The following is a 12583-nucleotide window of genomic DNA, read 5'->3' on the forward strand; positions in this document are numbered from 1 at the left end:
AATTAGTTCCTCAGTTCTGGGAACAGGGCTGTGCGGGGAGAGGACCCAGGCCACACAGGCTTTGATGAGGAAGGGGAAGAAAATATAGAGGAAAGGTTGGGAGCATGAGACGTTGCCCTGCTTCACACGGTGCTGTGTGACGTCTAACGAGGGATCAACAGAAAGCCAGTGCTGAAGACCAGCCACACGCCAGGCACTGTATTCGGTTCTCCATACACATTACCCTATTTAATCCTCAGAAATGTCCTTCTAAAATACAAACTATTAGTCTCCTATTATAGAAAAAGAAATCAAGACTCAGGGAAGTTGGATAACTGGCCGTGGGTTACAGGGCTGGTGAGTAGCAAAGGGAGAATCCTGTTGGCCGCCAGTTATGGCTGTAACCTTCCCTCAAGGTCTGAGTCTTTAAGGGATTTGTAGAAACAGAACTTTGGCTGAACAAATTCTTTGTTATGATCTGAGGCTGTGGGCCCCAAATCACTGGGAAATGAAGTGAGGTGGACCATTTTTGAGCACCACAGACTTGTTTGTGTTGCCGACCTAAGGCTTAGGCCTGGGGAGCCCCTTTCTCCTGGGCCAGTGCTTCTCCGATGTTTCTGCTGAAGTATGTCCAATGGCAGAGGAGGGGGAGACTCAAATTCAGATTGTCAGCTCAAGATACCTGGGAAATTAGCTAATCTGTGCCGATACGGAGCACACTTCTGCAAGTCAGCTAGGCCGGGGGTGATCCTAGAAAGCTCTCCTCTGCTTCACCACTACCCCGGCCACAACTTTGAGGGACAAAAAGTGAGAAACGGCTCTGCAACCAGACCCAGCTCCAGAAAAGGAGAACAGACAGAGCAGAAGCAATACTCGGAAGAAGGAAAGATGCCCGTGGCTAAGCTAAGAGAGTAAGACATACGACGTGGTTCAAGTAGTCACCTGGGAAAACCAGGCCTCCTGGAGCAAGGTGTGGTGGGGCGTGAGCCTCCTGAAGTGTCTAGTCCTCACCAGAGCCCGGGAGAAAGGAGACAGCGAGGGTAAGGGAGCAAGGCTCACCTGCCAAGTGGAGGCCAGAGGCGCCGGTGCAGGCTGGGGAGCCAGTGGCATGCGGGGCTTGGCACCCCGAGGTGGAAGTTCTGGTAGTTCTGATAGACTCTCCTGCATGTCTCCTTCCCTCTCCTCATCAAAGCCTATCTGACCTGAGTCCTGTCCAGTCTGCATGTGACCACTCACGTGTGACCACCTGCCACCCAGCCTTACTACCTGGCAGGCCCCAGCAGAGGTGAGTGGATTCCACAAAAGCCAACAATTGCTCAAAACTCAGAAATGGAAATGCCTCCCCACTGATTCTAGTTGCAGTAAGAATGGGCTTCTTGTGACTGACTGCGTCTCAGTAGTTACGGATGGAAAATAAAGAAGTCAGAGTAAGGTTTTATCCGATCCTAGAGCAAAAAAAGCTGGAAAAGGAACCATTTCTCTTCTTCACCAGATACAGAGACCTTGAGGGGTTGGAGAGAGAGAATACCCCACCCCACCTAAATGGGTTCCCCCTGGGGGGGGTGTAGGAAAAGCAGCAGCAGATGCGGCTGAGAATTCTGCCCGACCTGCAGCTCACCTTTCACCCTCAATCCCGCCGTGTCTGATCAGCTCCTGGCCATCCAAGATTCTTCCAGAGTCCCTGCCTGACTGGGATGGATGAAGCCAGTGTGGGGAACTAGGGTCTCAGGAGGCAGTGTAGGGACCCTCTCCACCTCAGCCAGCCTCAGGGGAGGAGTGGGTCGATAACCTGGATGCCACAAGTAAACAGCTACTGGGCACACTCCCCAGCAGTCCCCCAAAACTGACATTTGCCAGTGTCTTTCCACGTCTCTCCACATTATCATCAGATCCTTGGAAATCCAGAGGAGTTTTATTTTTACTTCTAGAAAGTGCTCACTCTTTTTCAGTTCTGTTCAGCAAAACCCAAGACCAAGATCTTTCTCAGCACAGTCAGAGCCTTATCCTGGGCTCTGGACCGGGGCAGAAAGGGGAGTACTGTTTTCCATGGGTTGGAAGAAATCACAGGTTCACTGTTTGCCGCCAACGAGCTCCAGCCCCCCCGGGCTTCTGGGTTGGTGCTCTTGAGGCTGTGAGTGAGTGGCAGTGATGGCGTGTTGAATGAAAGGTAAATATTTATGGTCGGTCTCCAGCAGATGTAGTCTGTGGGTAGGTGGGTGAGTGGGTGGGTCAGGGAGGTGGTCAGCACAGCATCTGGGGTCCCATCCCTGGTTAGGCTCCGGATCTCACCTGATACATTGCTGGGGGCCTAAACTTGACACTGTTGTTGTTCTGAAACCAGAGCAGGTAGGGGACCAAGCGGTCAAGATGCACTCCGCAGCCCTCCTACTCCAGAAGGACCACAGTTTCCTTGGAGCTAGGGCAACTTTCCTTGTGCTGTTTTTGAAAACTCCCAGGAAGGCAGAGCCCAGCCATCCAGTCTCCTGAGACGCTGCTGGCATCTAGTGGAAAGACAGGGAGGCGGCTGGCCGGCAAATACGGCGCTCACAGACAAAGGGAGGGTCCCAGCCAGATCCCAGGCTTTGCTCAAGCAAGAGTGGTGCCAGCGAAAAAGAGAAGCCACAGAAATGGAAAGATGTCCCTTCAATTCACCCATGTCCTTCAGTTCACCCACAACGAGGGTTCTCCACACCATCAGACCTAATGCCTTCTTTTTATTAGATATATTTAGTTTTTGCCCCCTTTACCACCCCAAAATTAAATTCATAGATGATATAATCAGCCGTGTGCATTATTATAAAAATCAAATAATGTCCTAACTGTAATATAAAGGTGAAAAAAAGCATATGACTTTTCGAAATGTGTTTCAATATGTGTATATTCGCACAGGAACAGATTAGAGCACTTAATCGGGCCATGTGTCTACACTTGCACAAAAAATGATAAAGTGTGAATTTAAGGGAGGGAAGACCATCAGGAGCCACTCTCAACAAGGAGTGCAGGAAAATGAAAGAGCAGAAAGCTGGGTGATGGCTGGAATAAAACCTTGTGTTCCGAAAAATGATATATTCATTTTTAATTATAAAGTCGATTATATATTATAATATGTAATAACATATTTAAATATAAACTATGTTCTATATGATATCATAAATTTATCAGACCACTCTGATGATTTATATGTGATATGATATAAAAGGAAATGACCTTAAGGGAAGAGAAAAGGAAATGACCTTAAGGGAAGAGAAAAGGAGATGTGTCTTACATTTGGGTCAACGAAGGATGAAAACAGCAGAACAGCTACAGGAGGCTAGATACACGTGGAGATCAAGAACGCAGCAGAAGCGGGAACTCAGGCGGTATCTGAAGGAAATGTGGGTCCTCTGAGAATCCAGGGGAATACGGGGTAGGGGGATGAGAAGCTCCCACTCCGTGTCAGATGGCAGCCACAGCCAGTTTATTTGTGATCTGATACTGAAGAGACGGGTGTGCCCCCTCCCCCAATGACCAGAGGACAAGGGACACCTGGGAGGCTGAACTTGGTCTACAAGTCACAGCCCAGGTACTGTGGCTGTCACTGTGTGAGTTTTGTCAGCAGGACTCGGTGCCTACTTCAGCAAAGGTTGCTTGTCAACTGAGTAAATCCGCCGACTGGTTGAGAACACTGCCATCTGGTTGGTGTATGACCCAGACAAGTAGCCTGCTTGACAGTGAAGCTCTCGTTACCGAGCGCTCAGTGATCGGTGCTTTATGTAGCTCACCCAAATCTTATACCGCCCCTGTAAGGGATTCATTTATATTCATTTATCATCTTCACTTTGCAGGGAGGAGACCCCAGATTTGGAGAGTTAAATAAGCAACACAGTCAAGCTTTTGGTGGGATGTGGCAGAGACTGGACTCAAATGCTACTGTATCTTCTTTGAATCTCACAGTCACCCTAGCAGGTAGGTGGGCAGAAACAGGGATTCTCATTCTCACTTTGGTTTTGAGGGACCTGCAGCCAAGAGAAGTGATGTGACTTGCTAGATGCTGTGCAGCTGGAGTGCATTGCCCCAGTCCTGGCTGCAGATCCGTCTCTTCTGTAGCATTTACATCACATTTTGTGATATTTCCTTCCTATCTTGTTTTAGGGATCTCAGAAATCAGCTGCAATCTTAGGCAAATTAAATTAAACCCTACTGGCAGGATATAAGCATGGTAATTTATCAGCTGTTTCATAATGGAGACCAGAAATTTAAATGTCACTTCGGCATTTAGTTAAGATCTGTGTTCAGTATGGGAACAATTAGCTAACAGACTGCAAATAAATTCTCTGATTACTCAGGGATGGAATAGTGACTTGTTACCAAGCCACTCTTAGACATGAGGGTGAGCTGGCTTGAACATCTGTCATCAAATTGACTGTTGGGTTTGATCCCGCATGGTGGGCTGAGCTGTATCACCTCCCCCTCCTCCATTGCTCCTGGAGCACCGTCCCTAAGTTTGCCTGCTGGCTGTAAGGTCCCAATGCATAGAAAACCTTTTTCCTATCGAGGACATTCAAGAAGGAAGCTTCCAAAAAAAAAAAAAAAAAAGAATGAAGCATCTCTTGGGGACAGAACACTTTAAAATCTGTTTTTAAGAACCAACGTCATGGCTTGCAAATGTTAGCCATTATATATATATAAATAGGTTTAAAAAAAAGTTATTCTGTATAGCACAGGGAACTATATTCAATATCTTGTAATAACCTTTAATGAAAAAGAATATGAAAACAAATATATGTATATATATGCATGATTGGGACATTATGCTGTACACCAGAAACTGGCACATCGTAACTGACTATACCTCAACTAAAAAAAAAAAAAAAAAAGAGAACCACTGTCATGGTTTGAACTGTTCTGAGTAGTGACTCTGAGCTCACAGAATGAAGCCTAAGGGATCGCCCAAACTCTGGAACGCTGGTGGTGGGCGGGCAAAACGTCTCAACCACTCTGGAGAACTTTTTCTGACTACATTACAAATGCACCCTCTCCGTTATTCAGCGATTTTTCTCCTGGGCATCTATCCAGGAGAAATGAAAACATGCTCACGCCAAGAATTGTGTAAGAACTTTCATAGCAATTCTATTCATAATAGCTGCCCCCCCCAAACTGGTAGCAACCCGAATGCCCACCCACAGATGAATGGGTAAACAAATTTGTGTTATATTATCACAACCGAATACCACTCAGCAATAAAAAAGAATAAACTACTCACATAAACAACAACTTAAGTGTATCTTAGCAGCATTGTGTTGCATTAAAAGAAGCTGTACATACATAAACAATTGTTTAGTTGATTCCACTAATTTAAAGTTCCAGAACAGGTGCAACTAAGCTGTGGCGATAGAAATTGGAAGTGATCTCTGCCGTGGGTGGGAAGGCATTGACTGGAAACACACAAGGACGTTTCCTGTGCTGATGGACACGTTCACCAGTTTCACACTGGCAGGAGTGTCTTCTGATTCTTTTTTTTTTTTTTTTTTTTTTTGAGGTTTGGGTCTTAAATGATCGAGAATCATACAGTTCATCCTCAGTGGAAATAATCAGAGTGGGTTGCTGGAGCAGTGGGGTAACTGTAGTCTAATGCTTAAAAATGATAGTCAACCCCTGGTTCTAGGACGTGGATTCAGCAGCTTGCAGATCAAATAGGTTTGAAGCACAGCAAATGATGGCTGCCACCACTGAGCACAGAGTAAGAACAGCCGGGTGGCCCGTTCACAGAACCTGAAGCTGCCTTGTTCAAGGAGTAAGCCCTGAGCGCACACAAAGTACCTCTGGAGAAGGAGGGTTTGCAAACTCAGTATTCAGGAGGAAGGAGAAGGGAAGACTAGGGCAGCTGCTTTCAGGGGCACCAAGGACTCCTCTTACCCATAGTGACACGGCAGGCTGGTTAGTCCATTTGGACCTGACAAAGCTCATTCAGCATCCTCAACGGTGGGCTTCAATGGGAGTCAGCGGTGCTGTATACCCGTAAGGGGCCAGGGGCGCTAAAGCTACCACCCGTGAAGCTGACTGCCCCAACATAACCCAGCGTGTTCACTGCAGGCTCAGAAATGTGAACATCAGGCCACGGTCCAGGAACCAGAGACGTCCGGACCTTTGCATTAAATCGGCTACACTCTTGCAGCGAGAGAGATGATCGAAAGGAGAGAGAAGGGAGATGCTGGGTTGAGACAGGAAGGCCTGATGCTGACTGACCACATTCTAATGCCTGCTTCCCTGTCTGAGGATGCAGGTTTTAACATCTGTTCTCTAATCCTACAGCAGAGACTCGTCATGTGCCTACTATGCGCCAGGCTCTGCTGGGCAGTGGGTTTCAAGAGTGAATGCAACATGGTTCCTGGCCTCAAGGCACTCAAAGTCCTGCCAGAGCCACCGCCATAATGGACCAACTGGAACACAGTGTGACATGTTTCTCTCTCTCTCTCTCTGTCTCACACACACACACACACAGCCTGACAGCACAGGGGAAGGCTTCATGGCTGGGAAGACACATCAACTGAGCCATAAGGACAAGTAGGAGTGACACGAACGCTCCAGGAAGAAGGGCAGCAGGTAGAGGCAGAAGCATGAAAACCTGGTGTTTTGGTGCAGGTGCAGGTGCAGGCAGAGGCAAAGGCAGCCAGTGAGCGGAGGCTTCTCCCGAATCCACGGACTGTCTCTAAGAGCCCCTCCTTAGCTGCGCCCCTGGCTCTGGGTTCAGCAGATCTGAGGCCTTAGCTGAACACCCTACCCCCGTTCATGTAGGGGCAGGACCTGCGGGCTCTATTTCAGACCCAAGGACTGGGGTTGGGAGCAGAAAATAGAGTTGAATTTATGTTGAAGGGCCAGTTGATACAGCTACTTATTTGGGTTACCCACTTCCTTGGTCACCCCAGCCAGAAGCCATCTCTTCCTCCTCTGGTCTCCTGTAAGCCATTCTCTGTAATATGAATAATAGTGTAAGAGATAACAGACTCTGGGGCTGGATTGCCTGCTTTGAATCCCGGCTCTGCTGCTTGCTAGCTGCGTGATCTTGGACACCTTACTTTTCCTCTGTGTGTCTCAATTTCCTTATCTGTAAAATGGGGAGAAAGCTGGCCCCTACCTCACAAGTTACTACATGTAAAACCCTTAGAACATTGTCTGGCACATAGTAAATGTCTTATGAATGTTATCAATTGGCACTGAGGATAAGACTTACTAACACTTACTAGTAATACAGTGTGAGACCCTTTACCCACCGTATCACAGGGCAGCTGTGAGGCACCCTGGTGTCTGAGCAAGGCCATGAGTTGTTTAGGGAGGACATTACTGCTCTCTCAATAGAAGAAACTTTCTCTCCTATGCCAACCATCCCTCCCCTGCCACCTAACAAGTCATCTCCCAGATGTCACTGGTTTGGAAGAATACAAGTCATCTGCACGATGTCGATGGTTCTCATACCAATGGGCTACTGATAGTGGATCCCACATCATCTCCCATGTGGTCAGCCGTGCCCATGACCCCCGACACCCAGCAGATTCTGGGATTCTGAACTCTTGTTCTGTACCCAGTGCCCAACTCTCTCCGTGATCTCAGAAAGGTTCATAACTCCAGCTCTTGCTCCCTAGTTCACCTTCACACCCCAAGGCTCCATCTACTTCTGGTCAGATCTGATCTATGTAGCGAACTCAGCAGCTGGAGAGAGACTTCTTCCTGCTTTCGACCCTGGAAAACAAGGACAAACAATACAGCCCCATGACAAGGGTCACTGGCCTATGACCACACTCTCCAGGAAGTCCTTCTTCGGGCTGTGCCCCCATCCCTCCCTGTGACTCATGCTGCACAGTTGCCCCCACCCACGGGGCAGCCAAACCACTGGGCCCATAGCTTGTAAGGGAGCTGCAGAAAGATGCAAACTCCCCCTTGGTTTGACTTAGCCTCGTGCATGACTGGTTGGCTTCAGGCTCCAACAATCCAAGGTTAATATTAACCTGAGGCTCCAAAGGGTCAAGCCCCCTGGTGGGCTTGAGCACAGACCTCAAAGTCCAGGACTCGTCTGACTTCTGGAATCAGCTCAAGCAAGATGGATGGCCAGGTGGCACATCAGGGACCAGGAGGGCCTAGACGCCCTCCCTCGTGGGGGACTGGGGCATTCCTTTCTGATCACAAAACTCCATTTGCTCCCTAAGAAGCTGGGCCATGGCTGCTCGGGAATGGCCTGCCATTTGTCTCCACCCAAATTAAGCAGGCACATTGTTCAACAGGTACCCAATGGCTGCTTGAAACAAACAAACAAACAAACAAACAAACAAAACCAACATCCCTTTTCAACCTCATCCTGAAATGTGCTCCAAGCCTGCTGGTGATGCCCTGTCCAACCCAGCGTCAGATCCAAGGTTGGACAGGAACACATTCTCTGGAATTCAAGAGATGCTGCAAAAGCATCTCAAATAGCTCTGCCTGTGGCCCTCCGTGCCTCTATGCAAATTAATTCACTTAAACTACAGCAGTGAAGGCTGATAGTTAAGTGCATCATCTTAGAAGAGAGAATGTTCCTTAGCTCAGTGATCAGATTCAAAAGGTCCCCCAGGACCTCATATTAGACTCAAACTTGAGAACTTAGTTCAAACCTGGTTCAATCTAGGAATCCAGTTATGAGAGCTCTATGAGAACCTCCACTGTTCTACCAAGTGCCAGAACCTGATAGGAGTGAACTCATTTACTTCTCATTAAAGTGTGGAGATGTTATGAGGAAACTGAGGCACAACGAAGCCAGGTCACATGCGGATGTTAGTAAGAGGCTGCAGATTTGAGCTCAGGCGTGATGCTCCAGTGTCTGTGTTTCTGTTCATTCCTGACTGTAATAAATCCTGGAAGGGAGGGACGCTGTCTGGGATTGGAAAATGGCAATGGAAAGTCTGGATCAGAGGACTGAGAGCAGGCCAGGTGATGTGACAGCTGACTGTGAGCATGGCCTGGAGGCTGATTGAGGAGGGGTGAAATGAAAAAGGAATTTCCAGATCCCAGAGTACAGCCGCTTTGAAAAGCATTCTGAGGTAATACTGCCATCTAGTGGTGGTACAACAGATAGCAATTAATTTCCAAGAAAATATGGAAGGAGCCTTTGAGGAAGGTGTATCTAGCAGGTATAATTAGCAGGGAAGTTGTTATTTTTCTCTCCAACAGATTCTAAAAGACAGGCAAATACCATGGCCACGGTCCTCGAAGTAGCCTAGAATGTCACATGGCACTGAGTGGTGGCTACAGGCTAGATTCAAATCCAGACTGCTCTTTACTGATGAAAATCTTGGGCAAGTTAATTAACTTCATTTTCTCTTCTGAAAAATGGGGAAACTAATATCGACTCATATGGCTGCAGTGAAGATCAAATGAAATAATGCATGCAATGTGTCAGGCATATCAAAAGCACTGAATAAATGCTTGTTGTTCTTGCAGTGTGAGGGAACTCTAATCCCAAAAGATACATGCACCCCAATGTTCAAAGCAGCACTATTTACAATAGCCAAGACACGGAAGCAGCCTAAATGTCCATCGACAGATGACTGGATAAAGAAGTTGTGGTATGTTTACACAGTGGAATACTATTCAGCCATAAAAAAGAATAAAATAATGCCATTTGCAGCAACATGGATGGAGTTGGAGATCATCGTTCTGAGTGAAGTAAGCCAGAAAGAGGAAGAAAAATACTATATGATATCACTCATATGTGGAATCTAAAAAAAAGAAAAAAAGAAAAAGAAAAGAGAAAGAAAGAAAAAGGGGACATTAATGAACTCATCTACAAAACAAAAACAGACTCACAGACTAGTAAATAATCTTATGGTTACTAGGTGGAAGAGGGTGGGGAGGGATAAATTTGTGAGTTTGAGATTTGCAAAGGTTAACCACTATATATAAAAATAGATAAAAAACAAGTTTCTTCTGTATAGCACAGGGAACTATATTCAATATCTTGTAATAACCTTTAATGAAAAAGAATATGAAAACAAATATATGTATACACACACACACACACACACACACACACACACACACACACATGACTAGGACATTGTGCTGTACACCAGAAATTGATACATTGTAACTGACTATACTTCCATTAAAATATATATGTATTAGTGGTTCTCCCTGCTTCGCATATTAGTCTCTGGTCAGGCCTGGAGGGCTCTGCACAGTGTGCCCCTCGCTCCATCCTGGCTGGGTCCCCGTGGCTCTCTGGCCCCGGCTCCCCAGCTGTGGCTGCTCTTTACCAGTCCCCTCACCACCTCCCCAGACTGGCCTTTCCTTTCCAACATGGGGCTTTTGTAATTCTCCACCTGAAGTCACCCGCTACTTTCCTCTAACTATCTGGAGTGAACTGGGGAAATATAAGGTATGGGAGTAAAGCAGCAGCTCTTTTATTTTGAAGTTTAATTTTGCAATGAACTTCACTTAAATGGGAGGCAACTTGGCAAAGCACACAAAGTTCGTGTCATGGTTAACTCGGCTCTGGACCCCTTGCTCACTGACTTCCAAGAAGGGTGTTGTCCCCAGTTAAAGATTAACCTGTAGCCTTGAACGTCCTCTGTCCTCGGGGAGCTGTGGGTGGGAACGTGCTATTCCCACCACAGCCAGCCGTGAGCCGGGATTTGGGTGGCTGCCTCTGGACACCACTTTTCCCAAGTCCTGGAAGAGACTGACATCAGGTTGGTTGCTGGGTGTCTGTGTGCTTGGAACAGGGGCAGGGGAGGAGGTGGCAGGTGGGGAGGGGAGAGAGGCGGAGAGAAGAGAGACTTCGCGGGGCATCACAGGTGCTGACTGTGAGCCGACAAGGTGACAGTCTTGGCAGAAAGGGGTCGTGCGGAGACAGGCAGTGGGATGCTGAGGGAACTGGCAGAGGAAGGCTTCGCTTCACAGACACTACAGATAGAGGAGGTTATGTCTAGATAACTTAATCTTTAGAACCACCTGGGGAATGTTTATGGGTGTCCTTAGGAGGGAAGATGCGTCAGAAGATGTCCACTTGAAAGGGTCCTGGAAAATCTAAAAGACACAGTTCCTACCCTCAAGGATATGCTTGTGTAACTAGACCATTGCCGCCTGGCCGCAGGCAGAGGAAAACAGCCACAAGGCTACTGCTTCTAAAAGGCAAAGAAGTTAATATTTCTCAAACAACTGGGCTGGTGTAGTTTCTCTGGGAATAAGCTTGCTCTGAACTAGGAACCAATTTCCTCCAATGCAAAGCCTCCCGAGATTGTGATTGGATCAAGTTGAATCTGTGGATCAACAGATCAATCTGGGGAGAACTGCCAAAACAGTGATGAAGTCAGGGTGGTACTGGTATAAAGACAGACAAATAGATTGTGATAGAGAGTCTGGAAACAGTATCAGGGGAGAAATGCTTTTGTAACAGGAGACAAAACTCCCAGCGTCTTTACTGTTAATCACTAGGCTAGTCTGCATTTTACAGAATCCTTCCATTCCCACAAGATCTCCATGAGATAGACAGCCTTGTCTTAATTATATAGATAGGTGAGAACTGGAGCTTGTCTAGACTAAATGCAGTAAAGCATCATTTATGAGATACCATTTGAGAAACAATGGCAATATTCCCAAATTCCCAGATAACTCTCCCTAGAAAAGGATTTCTGGTATACTCTGTATCATCCCAAGTAACAGAAAATCAGATACTGAAATCTGCCTTCTCTTTTTAATATAAGATTCTTGAAAGCAGAGATTGACATCATCTAAGTTTAAAAAAAAATCTCTAGTGTTTAGTTCAATGCCTAGATCTATTAGTCAGGTTGGGGTTGGCTATGCCATTGTAAATAATAAACCCTGAATTTTTAGTGGCTTAACACACAAATCTTTACTTCTTGCTCACGCCAAATCAGCTGATCTCCAGGACTATTTCTTTCCGAATGGTGATTCAGGGATCCAAGCTCCCTTTGCCTTACAGCTATGCCTCCTGGAGAACATGGCTCCCAGAATACTGTAAGGAGAGAAGGAGAGAGGGTCACATATCAGCTCTTAAACTCCTGACCTACAGTTAACACGTGTCACTTCCACTCCTAGCCCGCTGGCCCAATCCGGTCATATGAGCCCCACCCACATTTAACTAACTGGGAAATGTCGGGGAGCAGTGGCTGCCTCTGCCTTCCTGGCGGATGGCATGCATTCAGTAAACCTTGTTGGATGAACCAACGAGTAAACCCAACACAGGTTTAAATTATACTATCACAGAATTACTCAAATCTTGAATCCACTTTCAACCTCCAGAGCCTCGGAGGAGAACCCGCTAGTCATCAACAAGAGAAATCATGCAAATGGGTCTACCATTCATTAATAATCCACACTCCAAGGCAGTGTTCTAGAAAGTTTATATGGGCTATCGTATTGGTCCTTATGAAGGCTCTATGGGATAGGCATTAATATTCTTCTTTCACAAATAGTTTTTTCATGGAACCATGGTGAGCAAACAGCAGAGCTGAGTTTGAGCCCACGTTGGCCAAGTTACAAAGCTTATGAGAGTCTGTCTTCCTGGATGCTCTCAGCGACTGATGTCTTAGGGAGTACTGGGAGCAGCTGAAAGCAACGGCCTTCAGAAATGCAG

At 46.7% G+C, this 12583-nt stretch overlaps 1 protein-coding gene across 4 annotated transcripts in view; it reads left to right on the forward strand.

Moving 5' to 3' along the window:
- Positions 1-3803: 3803 nt before the first annotated feature.
- Positions 3804-12583, forward strand: part of HAO2 (hydroxyacid oxidase 2) — a 29985-nt gene continuing 21205 nt past the window's right edge. For 3 of the 4 annotated variants that reach the window (XM_010967989.3, XM_010968005.3, XM_074370287.1), the window contains exon 1: positions 10521-10676. The gene's annotated coding sequence lies outside the window, so the exon portion shown is untranslated. Of the gene's footprint in view, positions 3925-10520; positions 10677-12583 lie in introns of those variants that run through there. The other variant, XM_045505804.1, reaches the window with a different exon arrangement.

The sequence above is a fragment of the Camelus bactrianus genome, chromosome 9 (assembly GCF_048773025.1).
Source record: "Camelus bactrianus isolate YW-2024 breed Bactrian camel chromosome 9, ASM4877302v1, whole genome shotgun sequence".
Classification (NCBI taxonomy): Eukaryota; Metazoa; Chordata; class Mammalia; order Artiodactyla; family Camelidae; genus Camelus; species Camelus bactrianus.